Raw genomic sequence first — 13541 nt, 5'->3', positions numbered from 1 at the left:
TTGATTTATCTGGTAGAAAATTCATAACAAAAGATTGAATTACAGACTCCGTTCGTTTTTGGAAACATTCGATTTTTGCAACATTCGATACTGGAAACATCCGATTTTGGCACAACGGTTTTCAGAAACAACATTACTTTAGGGGAGAATGGGATACTTGATCCCCTTTCTTTATATTCATCAGATCTTTTTGAGGAAATTTGACAACTCGTCGCCTTTTGCATTTTCTGACAGCGTTTAATTTCAAGTTTACATGCTCCAAAAGTTAGAAGGATATATGAACCCGTAGATGAACTAGAAGCATTTTCGTGAGAAGAAAAAAAATTGTGATATTTTTTAGGTTAAAGGATACTTGATCCTTTGCCAAAGGAGACTTGATTCTTGAATCAGGGTGCCTGGTCCTAGGCAAAAATCTACCAAAATTCATATCAAATTTTTGTCATATTAATTCCCATTTCACAGTTTGTAAGTATCAGACAAAGAGAATTCTAAGTTTGTCTACTACCCTAGAGTTATTACATTAGATTGAGTCGATTTGGGGTCATTTTTGAATTTCTCGAACCCTGGGGTCTTAAAAGCTTTGTCGTGGACCAAAACTCATCCATGATTTTTTTGTAGAATTTTTAAGTAGCGTTTACATGAGTAAATTTGAACTTTTAGGTTTGTATGGGAAAATTGAATATTTTGTACTGAAAAATCAACATCATCTGTGAAACCAAGCCAGCTCATGGTTTTTGTGCCAATTTATAAAATTCCCTAAGGAAATTTTCCGTTGAACAACTTTGTCGAAGACCAATCTTCGTATCTTATTAGGCGAAAAAGTTATATGCTGCTTAACAGGGGTATGTCTTTTCGCATTGATAAACAATAAACAATTGACATCACTGCTTGAGCCTCGTGAAGTATTGCATGAAAAGCAGTCATGCAATACCTCGCTAGGCATCCTGCAGTGATGTCAATTGAATTTATCGTTTATCAATGCGAAAAGAAACATATATCCCCATTCAACATCTAATAACTTTTTTGTCTAATAAAATACGAAGTTACGATCTTCGACAAAGTTGTTCAGCCGAAAATTTCCTTAAGGAATTTTATAAATTGGCACAAAAACCTTGGCTTGGTTCCACAGAAGAAACAAAAAAGATGTTGATTTTTCAGTACAAAATATTCAATTTTCCCTTACAAACCTTAAAGTTCAAATTTACTCATGTAAACGTTACTTAAAAATTCTACAAAAAATCATGGATGAGTTTTGGGCCACGACGAAGCTTTTAAGATCCCCGGGTTTGAGAAATTCAAAAATGACCCCAAATCGACTCAGTCTATTATTACATACTTTAAGGCGCAATTTTCTTGTTTTTAGATAAATACCAAATATAATAATAGTAGGAATATTCCTCACTCCCCAGAAACTTGAAGGACACATGAAACGCGCTTCAATGTAAGGAAAGTTCTTACGAACATGAATAAATGCTATCGAGAAGACCTAAGTTGCCTTAGACTAAATTTCGAAAGCTTCTGGCGAAAACTATTAAGCTCATTATCACCAAAACTTTGTGTCCCGATCTGACAATTATACTAAATACAACACAAATATATCTTCTATTTTTTTTCATAATATCTTTCATGATAAGTAAGTTGACTTCGTTAATATATTTTATACTGAAAATATGATTTTGATTTATCAGTTCAACATGTTTTGGATTTTTCAAAAAAATCAGATGTGCCTAAATGATAGTATTAAAAAAGCAAATTCTACACGAAGAATTTTTTCCTTTACCAATTTATTCATTTTTAGAGAAATGCTGATTTCCATTTACCAAACGTGCTCCAGATAATAATAATAATAATAATGATGATGTGGTCATCAATAAATCTCAAATCATATTGTAGAGTAGATTTTAAGATCATTTTACTTAGAAAATTGTTGCCTTCTTATGATTTCTTTTATGAAATATTCAGTATTGTCCAAAAAGTGAAATTTTCAGCAATGATTGTTCGAATTCAAATGACATTAGAATCTCAAATTGTAGATTTATTATCATACTCCGTCAGTCGGGACCTTTTTTCCATTCGGCAGAAAACAACACAAATTGAGAACCATAGCAACATACTTTGCTACACAGCAAAAAATTTCTAAAAGTATACGCAATCTAAAATACGAGTGATCTACTTTTTGACCAGTGTAATTCAAAACTGATGTAATTTTACACTCTTTTTGATCTATTTTTGAATCGTTGGAATAAACTTAATTTTGTATGATGTATGTTTACACGCCCTGATCTAAAAAATATATCTCAATATAAAATTACATCGAAAACAATGTAAAACACAACAGATCCATTGTTTTCCTTTTTTTCGCGGCATAAATTGTTCTGTTTTTATCCGAGATGGTGGTTTATTGTGCAAAAAGAAAAAAATTCGCTTCCGCAATTAATTTAGTATTAAAACCGAACCAAATTCTTTCAGAATTGAATTAAAAAATGGTAGGTTATAGTTATAGACGAAATGAAAAAAAATGGAACTCCAAATTCTCTTTCGATTGCAGGAATTGCTGTTTTATTAATGGATCAAAAGCCGAATCAATGTTGAATGTTTCTAATGTTTAGGGGATTCCGATTACTATGCTGTTCTGGAAGGATTCAAGAATGCTGCCTGATGCTGATCGGCAAAACATCGCCGTGCTGGGGATCATCGGACACAACCACAATTCCAGCTGCCAGTGATGGTGTGCATTTTTTGAGTTTGAAGTGTATCGACATATATGTTAAATAAAATGACACATGTGGCGTATTTATTCATAAACAACTTCCAAAATCTGATTATTTAAAAAAGATTTGTAATATTAACGCTAATATGTTTTAAAATTTACATCATTGTGTATTTTTACACCACGGTTTATGTCATCCGTTTTCGTGCATTGTTTTCGATCTAAATTTACACGCTTCAAAAATTACATTGTTGAGAAAAATACACCGTGGTAGAATTTTATACCAAAATCGATGTTCCGTTTTCGTGCATCGTTTTCGATCTAAATTTACACGATTTTTTCTTGCTGTGTACACGAAGAAAAGTTGGAGTAGGCTGAAATTCCTATGTTGAAAATAAAACAAAAACAAAATTTTCTGCGTGGTCATAGAAATGCAAGTTCAAACATGAACTTTTGTAGTTAAGACGCGACGAACCCACGGTTGATGGAAAGAATGTTCAGAGTTTTCACAGTACCTCAATGTTTGTCAGTGGACAAATATTAGTAATTTCGTGATAATCAATTATCCCGATCCATTCAGAATAAAAATTAATCTTTTCGGACGCTACACAGCAAAAATTATTTCCTGTAAAATAACTCAAATGTCCTGTAACAAAAAGGAGCAGGACATTTACCGTAATTTTACAGGTCGAAAACATGATTACGTGACATTTAATTTTTAGTGTATAACTTTTTTACAGGACATTTGCTGTAATAATTAACTTTCAAGGAAAACTTTTTAAAATTACAGGTTTCATTAATTACAGGTGATTTATTTTAAAGGTTGCAGTTTTCAGTGACACGTAATAGTCAAAAATTTTTCTGTGTAGGGATCAATTTAACCCATAAAATACATTTTGGAAAACTTAAACAAAATTAGAGTTTGCTATTGCTTTGAAAATATGGCGTTATGGAATTCATCTTATACTCTAAAGATTGACATATTTGAATAAATATTTCTATTATAAATTTTTCATGATCGAAACATTTTTAAGTGATAAAAAAGATCATCAAATCACATATTGTTAAATTTTTCAAACAAAGTTCAATAACTTGATTTTTATTTAAAATTTGGTTGAGATAACAGCTTTGTAGTTTTGTTCAATTTGGCCAATTTTTCTAAACCATTTGAAATTTGTCAGTATCTCCAGTATCAAGTATCAAGTATCTCCAGGGATCAAGTATCCTCATTCACCCCTAGTATCAATATAATTTAGATAATCACCAAAAATATGTTTTAACGTTCTCTTATGGTGATCAAATACAACAACAAAAACTAAATTTTAAAAAAAAACTATAAAGTACTCGAAAATGATAGATAGATGTAAATTTCGAAAAATAAAAACAATACAAACCAAAGACTAAAAATGACAAAAAAAAGCTTAAAAAAGAATTAAACACAAGCAAAATGGCAACAAATATTAAAAACTAGCTGATTTTACCCGGCTTTGCTCGGTTTCACATAAAATATAAATCAAACTGAAACGTTTGACTTTTTGTAATTTTGGAACCTCTTCTTGTTTTGAGATTGTTTACTGTGTTTATCGTTTTCATATTATTAAAACATTTATATGAGGTTTTAATAAGTCTAAATTAAAAAAAAATTCCCTAGATTGCTGATTCATCCTTAAAAAAACATTTTTAACAACCATAATTTTTTAGGAAGCTTGAACAGATAAAGCCTTATATTTTATCTTCAAAAGATCAAACTGTTTGTTTTTTACCTTTCCCATCCTTTATCTAATGAAAATCTCTGTTGAAGATCATCCCACATTTCAAGATGGATGATCTCCTTGTACAATGGAATAATTAAGTTTTATTTACTAAGAAATTTCTAAAAAGACCTCCGAACTTTGTTGAACCATGTTGAAAATTCGCTTTGCCTGTTTTGAATTGTATGTGTGTACTTTTCCGATTTTGAATTTCACACTGTTATATTATTATTTGACCTTAAATGTTGAAAGTTCCACTTATAGTTTTTCAAAGTTATCGAAAACAAATTATCTCTGAACCGAAATCATCAATTCAAAGTTATGAAAAAAGTTTTATTTGAGTTCTGTTTCTATTTTTCTATTCTAGGGCACAAACATCCAATTGATTATCTTGAAGAGTAATCAATGTTAAAATTTCAAGATATCATTTGTTTGCATTTGCAGAACTAAACAGTTTTATAATAAATTTTCTCAAAATTTTATGGTAGAATCGACTACATTGGTCATCAATGATGAAATTGGCCAATGAAATTGAGTTGTATAAAACTCAAAAGCTCGGATTGAATTATCTAATCAATTTTTTAATCCCCCGTTTAATTTTTTGGAGGCTATCGAAGCGTTGAAATCGCAGCCTTTAACTTATAACTCTGAATCTTATAAATTATTCTTTGTCTATGAGGAATTCCAAAAATTTTAAAATGTTTAGCTCTTAAATGCTGGAATTTATGAAAATCGGTTCATAAGTTTTTCAGCACTCAGCCCAAGTAGTTATTCATCTGAAGATGACAATTCGTTGTTCACTGTTTAGTTTATTTGTATTTTGTAGACCCTCAAAGTCCCCTAGCGGCAGAAAAGAGCACTTTAAAGCCACCAAAGTTATAATCAATGTGTGCCTAACAGGCGAGTTTTAATTTTCAATTCAAAATGTAGGCTTATTATTGCATCCAAATTTCTCGTTAGGGTACCACGTGCTTTGAACAGTAGAAGGAATAAAAAACACCCGCCAAAATTTCTTCTTCCAAATTTTTAATGCTGAGCAAGCTTTGATTTGCTATCCAGTACACGTTAACTCTGGATGGTTGCTTCTAATCAGAGTATTTGAATTATAGGGTACCGTAATCATGTGTGAACGTACCCCCACGCCGGGCATGATGACGTAGTTGTTATGAGATTCTTCATACATTCCATAGGAATAAAAAATAAATCTACGTTTTTCGTCATTTGCATACAAAAGTTCAGTAATTAGTGTTAAAGAACTAAAGTTAGTGTTAAAACAATTGATTACAGTATGAAATGTATTGAATAAAGAGCTTGGAATCATTCCAAAACTCGAATACGAAAATAGTTACGATAAAAGATGATTTATCGATTTCATATTTTACTGTTAACGAACTCAAAATTTGCGTTTTAAATGATTCATTAGAACTTTTAAATGTGTCCTCATGCGATATTTTCAATTTTTAAGCTAAGAATTTGCTCAGAAATTATTCCGAGTAATAACAATTTCCCCGAATAATTAGACGTTTCCGCGGTAAATTAGCATTTTATGCAGAACCGCAAACCAAACCGTGTTTTTTAAAGAAGCTCATAAATCAGAGAAGTTGAATTTATGAATTTGAGGACAGTGGCATACAAGTTACTGGCATAAATAATAATTTTTATGGAAAAACTGAAGAATTCGGTACAATGCTTGCTACTTTTCGTAACAACTACGTCATCATTCTGGAAATCTGCCAACCAATATGGCGGATGAGGTAACCTGTTATTTCAAAGAACTTTGGCTTCTAATGCCCGGCCCATGGTGATGGTGAAAACAACCCCGTCAAAGGAAAAAAATCGGTTTGCCAAAATGGGTGCCATGACTTTTAATTCGTGTGAATAAAACCGAAAGTTGTATGGGAGGGTCCCTTTTCTTAGGTGGGAGGGGCTCAAAACTATTACTAAAACCTTACTGTGTGAGGCACAAATAAGTCAGTAGAAACATGCAGACCTCTAGAGCGGCACTCAAGCCACACCAGTCTGACAGTGAGAGCGAAGCCGACCGATAGCAGCTTGGTGTGTGTGACGCAGTGCGTTCCTTGGCTGAGATGTATTATACAACTGTGTGGGTGAGTATCAACTCGACAGTTGGCTTGAGTTGGCTCTGAGTGGCCGCGTCAGTAGGAACACGCCAGCCTAGCGAGCTGGCTGCCATGGCGTGTGTTGTCGGCATATTACGATGGGTGGTTTCCTTGGAAGCATCGTGCCACACACTTACCATGGTACAAACACATAACTGTACCAAGTTTCAGGCTGATCGGTTAAGCGGTGTGGATTTGTATAAGGTGCATACAAACATATATAGTCCAACTCATCTTTATATATTAGATTATAAACAAAACAAAAAAGCGCAAAATGCATCAGAAACATGATTAAAAAAATAAAGAATTACTAAAAAATAACGATGATGATAATAATAATAGTGCTTTTTTGCAGAAACTTTTTTTTAAGGGATTTTAACTCCACACGAGGCATTCCTAATTTCTAGGAAACTTAGTTTTTGCAGCTAAACACAGCGTTATTAACAGAAATCAAGGGAATCGATATAAACAAATTGTGAACTTAATCTTTCTACGCTCAACGAAAATTCTTCGATGGTTTATTTCAAAGATCATATGCCTTCCTGTTTTCTGAGTACCTACTTTTTAATTTTTTGCTCTACTTGAAACGCGACTCGGCAGTTCGGATGAAGGGCTATTGTCTATGACCATATGCCTGTTTTTTGAGTTCAATAACGCAATATTTTATTTATTTAAAGACGAAACAAGTTTGTGTTTGACAGAATCTAATGGAAACAGAAAAAAAATTTAAGTTTTTTAAAGGCCTTGGTCTTTGATTTTCGACAAATAATCATAATTGCTTTTTAATGCTTATGCTTATGCTTGCTTATGCTTATGATACATACACAGCCAGATCTTGTCAGCATCCCGGTGAGTAGTAAAAATACATTTACTACTCATCTTAACTAGGCCGGGCCCACTGTGCAGTATTGGACGCAGAGACAACTGGAACACAGGGAAGAAGAAACGTGGACAACAGTACCATACGTTTCCATGGCTACTTATTACTAAGATTTTAACGTTGGAAGCACATATGCTAAATTTTTGTGTGCTTCTAGATGATGGCCCGTATGCATTCGTCCTTCTGTGGATGGAAATGACGTTTTTCTGCACAGAAATCCAAATCTTCAATATTTCCTTCCAAATTTTCTTAATTTTATTATTTAACTTCTTTGACTTTAAAATTATGATTCAAGTATTGTATTATCGTAAACTGTAATTTAGAGTTTTGGATTTCGATGCACTATCATTTCTGGTCATTGACCTTGGATATAGCGCCTTTGCTCGCTCTTGAAAAGAAACTTTAGCAGATAAAAAAAAACATAATTAGTGATCCCAAATCCCCTTCCCCCAGCAAAACTTCAAAAAAGAACAGAGAAAAATATTAGAAGGAAAACAAAATTTTTGGAGTTCTGTTAATAACTCGAATGGCTTTATTGATTTACCATTGGATGCCATACTACAACCGATGTTAATTTTCAGTATTAAAATGGGATTTTAATAACAATTCATTGTAGAAGAGAAAGTTAATAATTCAAAATCATCATACAAAAAACAAAGAATGGAATTAAAAATATACTTAGCTTTGATTACCCCCGCTGAAGATAATTAATGGAAAATTTTACAACTCCATTTTCGTAAGTGGGCAGCAGCACTGCTCCTTTTTGGATTATTCAAAAAGATCGCAGCAATCGGGAAATTCTTCATTGTCAGTCGCAGCTTGACCGAGAGTGAAAATAAATCTTCGTCCGTTTTTCATGGAGTAAACGGAACATCTGCCGCCATCCACTCCTTTCCTCAACAGCACCTTACAAACAACTCCTGCCCCAACGACACCAAGGCACAATAAACTTAAGATAAACTTCGCGCAACTCGATTTCATTAAACATTTTCTAGGAACTCAATAAATCTCGACGACTCAACCAAAGAAAAAGTCGTAGCAAACTGCTGTCGTTTCCAACCGAAAACATGTGTGTGAAAACCTCATATCATGTTACTTATGAAGAAACAAAAAAAAAAAAAAAAAAAAAAAAAAAAAAAAAAAAAAAAAAAAAAAAAAAAAAAACACTGTTTAATGCCACTTTAAAATCACTTTTCCAAATAAATTTTTGTTAGATTTCTTAATCACTACTTCCTCGATTGCAAATTCAAAGGCGCTTGCCTGTTTTGAGCAACGAATCTGTTATGGATCACCACCCAGTGTACACTTCAATCCTAACTTAATTCGATTTCTGAATGCTTGTTACTATGAAGAACCACAACTCCACACTCTTCCCGTTGGTCTTCAATGGGGACAATTAATGCTCGCCGAGGATACAATCGAGAAGATCATAAAACGATAAAACTTATGGATAAAACACTTCAATTTCACTTGTATAATCCAACTTTCTGGAAAAAATCACGAGCCATAAAAACGAAATCCCACAGGATTTGTCCAGCACAACAAAACACCAGTTGCATTTCTCTGCTAGTTATTTTGATGGATTTCAATCAATTTTAAAATATACTGATCGCAACAGAAATCTTGAAATAGTTTAAATTCACAGTATATTTAATTTCGCGAGAAAAAAAACGGGAAAAACGCGACGGCGAAAAAAACACGTCCATGCTCGAGCACGGCTTGCTGCGATCCCAAATAATCATAATTGCTTTTTAAGTATATTTACACATCTGGTGACCTTAAGTTTTTTTTTATATGATAAGCTTTTGTCGACAACCCAAAGCCCAACATAATCCAGTTCTCATTCGGGTGCTGCCCCGAAAACAAGCGTAAAAAAGACCCAACTCACCTTTTACCGCTTAATTACGTTGGCTTTTATGCTGCGATGAAATTAATACCCAAAAGCTTGCAGAAACGGTCAACTTTTGTTTCCCCTCCTCCATTTGGGGGTGGGTGGAATTTTTTTTTTGCTTCCAGCCACTCACTCACTCACTCACTCCCTGGCTGATTCGTCGTTGCTGTGAGTGGAAAAACTCTCAGACATAAATAATCCACTTAACATCCCTGGGGACTATTGTGCTGCATATTTTTATATACGGAGACTCAGCTTGTCTTCAAGTTTGCGACGGGTGCTTTTTTGTATTTTTTTTCATCCAAGTACGTTTACATTAACATATTTGCAGGAATTGCTATGGTCGGTTTGGAAAACTTCACTCATTAACACGTGGCAGCTGGTAGCACGTGTTGAATAGCTGCATTCTTCTTTTATCGGGGTTTCCTGAGGTAACACAACTTTCATTAGCAGAAAAGAAATAATTAGACCTTTCACACAACCATAAACAAACAAGATTTAAAAAAAAGCTTTCATCCCTTCACATTCTTTGTTGAAAAGCTTATCGTCGACATTCCACCGACAGGAGATATTCCATTAGCGAACACTGTCTTTGCTTAACTCGGAGGAAAATTCCCCCATTTGATTCACCGGGTACACCGTTTTATCTTTTCTCTTCTTGTTACACATTTTTCTTCCATTTTTAATTGCGCGTCTGAACAAGCTCCCATTTCACTCATCCCAGATTCATCCATCAGGGAGCTACTACTTTTCCCGTTTTGAAGGAGTCCCACCGGAGGACACGTGGAGAAGGAGGAAAAGCTCCCTTTGGGACCCTAACGGTTTGGTCGTTGACGTACATATCCCAGGGAAAACCTGCTGGAGTGCTTTATTTTGGGTATTTTTCTCTGAACTCAAACTCCTACCCCGAACGTCATTCTACCCAGCCAGACGAAAGTTAAAAACAATATGCAGGCAGCGGGGAAAAATAAACAACGATGGAGCAAGAAAAGAAACTGTTACTGATATCCTGACAATGTATTTATTCTGTCGTTTGTTTTCTTTCGCTCGGAAGCACAACAACAGTCCAGGGAAAATGGTTTTTCTTTTCATTCAAGATGTTATCAAATTTAGCTCTGGTTTCACACATTATGCCATCATCAATGTGAATGCTTTCCAAAGTATTTACACCAAGGTATACGGTATAAAATCCGCACATACATGGCACTAAAAGGTGGGCTTGTGATATAGCTCAGTTGGCAAGTCTGTTGTCTCCTGAGCCGATGTCCTCGAGTTCGAGCCCAAGAGTAAACATCGAACACAGTTGTACCGGATAAGTTTTTCAATAACGATCCGCCAACTGTAACGTTTATAAAGTCGCGAATGCCATAAAGGTGGTAAAACGACTATAATCGAAACAAAAAAAAAAAAAAAAAAACATGGCACTAAAAATATTATCTCTCCGAAATCGTGTTGATTTGTAGGAACCGTGGAAAAGAATCGTTCTAATGACGAAACCAATCCGTTTAAAATAAAGACCTTAGTGTTACAATATTCCCATGCAAGGCTGGATTAAGGGGGGTAATGCGAAGCAATTAGAAGAGCCCCGCGAGGAAAAAAGTTTTAAATTTCTTTGATCATTCTAAAAATCTAGGAGAGGAAATCAAAACTAGAATACGGAATTAAAACGTAGCTAGGGCCCCTTTGAAATAATATCTCAAAGCCAAAGCTTTAAATTGGAAAAATGGATCAGGTTAAACAAGGAAAATGATAGTTTTTCCTTGATATACGACTTAGACTTCAACATTTTTTTTTCTAAAAACTGGTTTGAATTTGATAAAAAATGTTTTCAGTTCAAAAATTAGTGCAAAAGTGAAAAACCACAAACAATCTTAAAAAGCAAACAATTCCAACAAAGAAACGCTACGAAAAGAATCCTAATGTTCTATTTTGCAACACTTATCATTTAGTGGCGTTAATCATCGGCAAGAAACGACATATTTTGAAACAAAAGGGTAGTTATCTGAAAATTTACAAGTTTTGATGAATAACTTTAACACTGGCTAACCAACGTCTATCGATAGTTAAAAATCTTTGTCAATTATTTCAAATTTTTGCGGCAAGAATAAGTCAAGTTTGTCGGTTAAACTACTTAGTTTTTGGGTCTTGGGTTTAATAATTGCTAATTGAATTTTTGAGACATCAAAAAAGATTGAAATGTTTTACAATATTAATATTTATAAAATTAAAAACACCATATAGCAGGCCAGTGCGAAGGACGCTAAAAAAATGCATTTTCAGTACTTTTTCGGTTGCAGTTTCATTTTTCACTCTTTATTTTGAAACTTAAAAGGACTGTCTCATAACTATAATTTTGTATGATTTTTGATAAAATTGTTTCACAAATTACTGATCTTACAAAAATTAAGCTAGGTCGATTTTTTATCATGTTTTTTGCCAACCCTGCCTGCCTAATGTAGGATTACTTTATGCTCAAAGAATTAAGCCTGAATAGTTGTTACTTGTATACCAAACTGTTTCATGAAGCTACCAAAATCTGGAACAAATATCAATTTCTTCTTTTGCCACCGCGGCCCTTCGAAATTTTCATAAAAATCCACCCGAAGGTGAAATAAATAAAGTTTGAACATCTTGTATGTAAATTTTGAAGAAAAATTCAATCATCCGAAAGATTACAAGACCAAAAAACCAATTTTTGATAATGGGAGTTATTTCACCTTTTGTATTATTGATTTTGCCAGGTTTTTATAGAAAACCGGGCAATTATCTATAAAAACCTGGCAAAATCTGGGCATTTCATTTCTAAATTTACGACCAAAAATCCGGGACATATCCGGGCAAATTATGTCAAAACCCAGAAATAAATTGAAAAAATTAATTATTCAACAAAATTTATAATCAAATTTTAAATCGGCTTCGAAAAACCTTTTCATGATTATTTTTGCAAAATCTGCTAAAAAAATCTTGTTTCGGTGGATAAATAGGAAAAAAATTACAACACAATTTATTCTTATTTTGTTTGATTTGCCAAATAAACTGAAAACCCCCGGTCATCATCAGGGCATTTTTCAATGAAATCCGGGCCGGACTGTTCGCAAATTTTGTACCAAATATCAGGGCAAACCCTGATAAAACCGGGCAATTTGGAAACCTTAATTCATAAGTTTTCTGCAAGGAATGGTGAGCAATTTGGTTGCATACAAAGTTTCGTGCAAATTAATTTAATTTTATTTGTTTTTCGCATTATTTTTCTACTATTCACCCCCTCGCGATGCTCCAGCTCCGAGGGACAAAAGAAGAATTTGAAATTTGTTCCGCCCTAATAATTTGAAAAAAAAAATCGATCCCTTTCAAGATATCCCATTTTATTAGTATCTCTAAGTTGTAGCTTTTGTGAACTGCTTGTCAAACATCGTGGCTATTTCTGCATTATGTGCGATAGCCAAATTGTTCTAGCTGGTTGTTTTGGGACCCATTTTTACGTAGGGTAAATGATCTTGAGCGGAACTAGTCGAAATCTGATCTTGAGCGGAACCATTTACTTTTCCTAAGATCTAGGCAATGATTGTTTAAGAATCTTATCAAAATGTTGAAAAAACACTTTTTCAAGATCTTTTCCTACAAACATTAACATTTTTGCTAAAATTTATTGCCTTAAATAATGTTATTTGAAGATTTAAAAACATACGCATTTCTGCTGCAATTTTCATCAATCTACGCCGACTTTCAACGTCAATTTATGTCACCGTTGACCGTTAAAAACTTTTTCTTAATGACTAAAATGATAGAAAAACTCATAAAAAAGCATTATTCGGGTTTTTGTAACAAGTTTCCCATTAAAATATCAATTAATCGAGTAGTTTTTAAAATTGAAATATGATCTTGAGTGGAACCATCTTTGATCTTGAGCGGAACTACTAGCTTCCGAAATAAACCGCTAGGTGCGCTGCCTTATACTTAATGTCTCACACGCGGTTTTACCCCTGAATGTATGCAGCACCTTTGTTTATCTCTTATTATTTTAGGAAAAGAAAAGATGTAAAATTAAGTTCGAATAGAACAAAAATTAATTAGGTAATTTGTGTCACAGCGCACGAAAAGTTTAATTTTTGGAGGTACAAGAAATGTGTTTTTGATTCTTTCTTTCAGAGGGACGACGGGAAGGAGGAGGAAGGCTTTCATACATATT

The 13541-nt window shown here is 33.6% G+C and overlaps 1 protein-coding gene across 7 annotated transcripts in view; it reads right to left on the bottom strand.

The window, feature by feature from the left end:
* The window catches only part of LOC129750784 (serine-rich adhesin for platelets), a 251248-nt gene that overhangs the window by 223544 nt on the left and 14163 nt on the right, over positions 1–13541 (bottom strand). For 5 of the 7 annotated variants that reach the window (XM_055745843.1, XM_055745842.1, XM_055745841.1 and 2 more), the window contains exon 2: positions 9350–9778. The gene's annotated coding sequence lies outside the window, so the exon portion shown is untranslated. Of the gene's footprint in view, positions 1–9349; positions 9793–13541 lie in introns of all 7 variants that reach the window. The other 2 variants (XM_055745838.1, XM_055745836.1) reach the window with 1 other exon arrangement.

The sequence above is a fragment of the Uranotaenia lowii genome, chromosome 3 (assembly GCF_029784155.1).
Source record: "Uranotaenia lowii strain MFRU-FL chromosome 3, ASM2978415v1, whole genome shotgun sequence".
Taxonomy (NCBI): domain Eukaryota; kingdom Metazoa; phylum Arthropoda; class Insecta; order Diptera; family Culicidae; genus Uranotaenia; species Uranotaenia lowii.
This window is presented reverse-complemented; position numbering and strand designations above follow the sequence as displayed.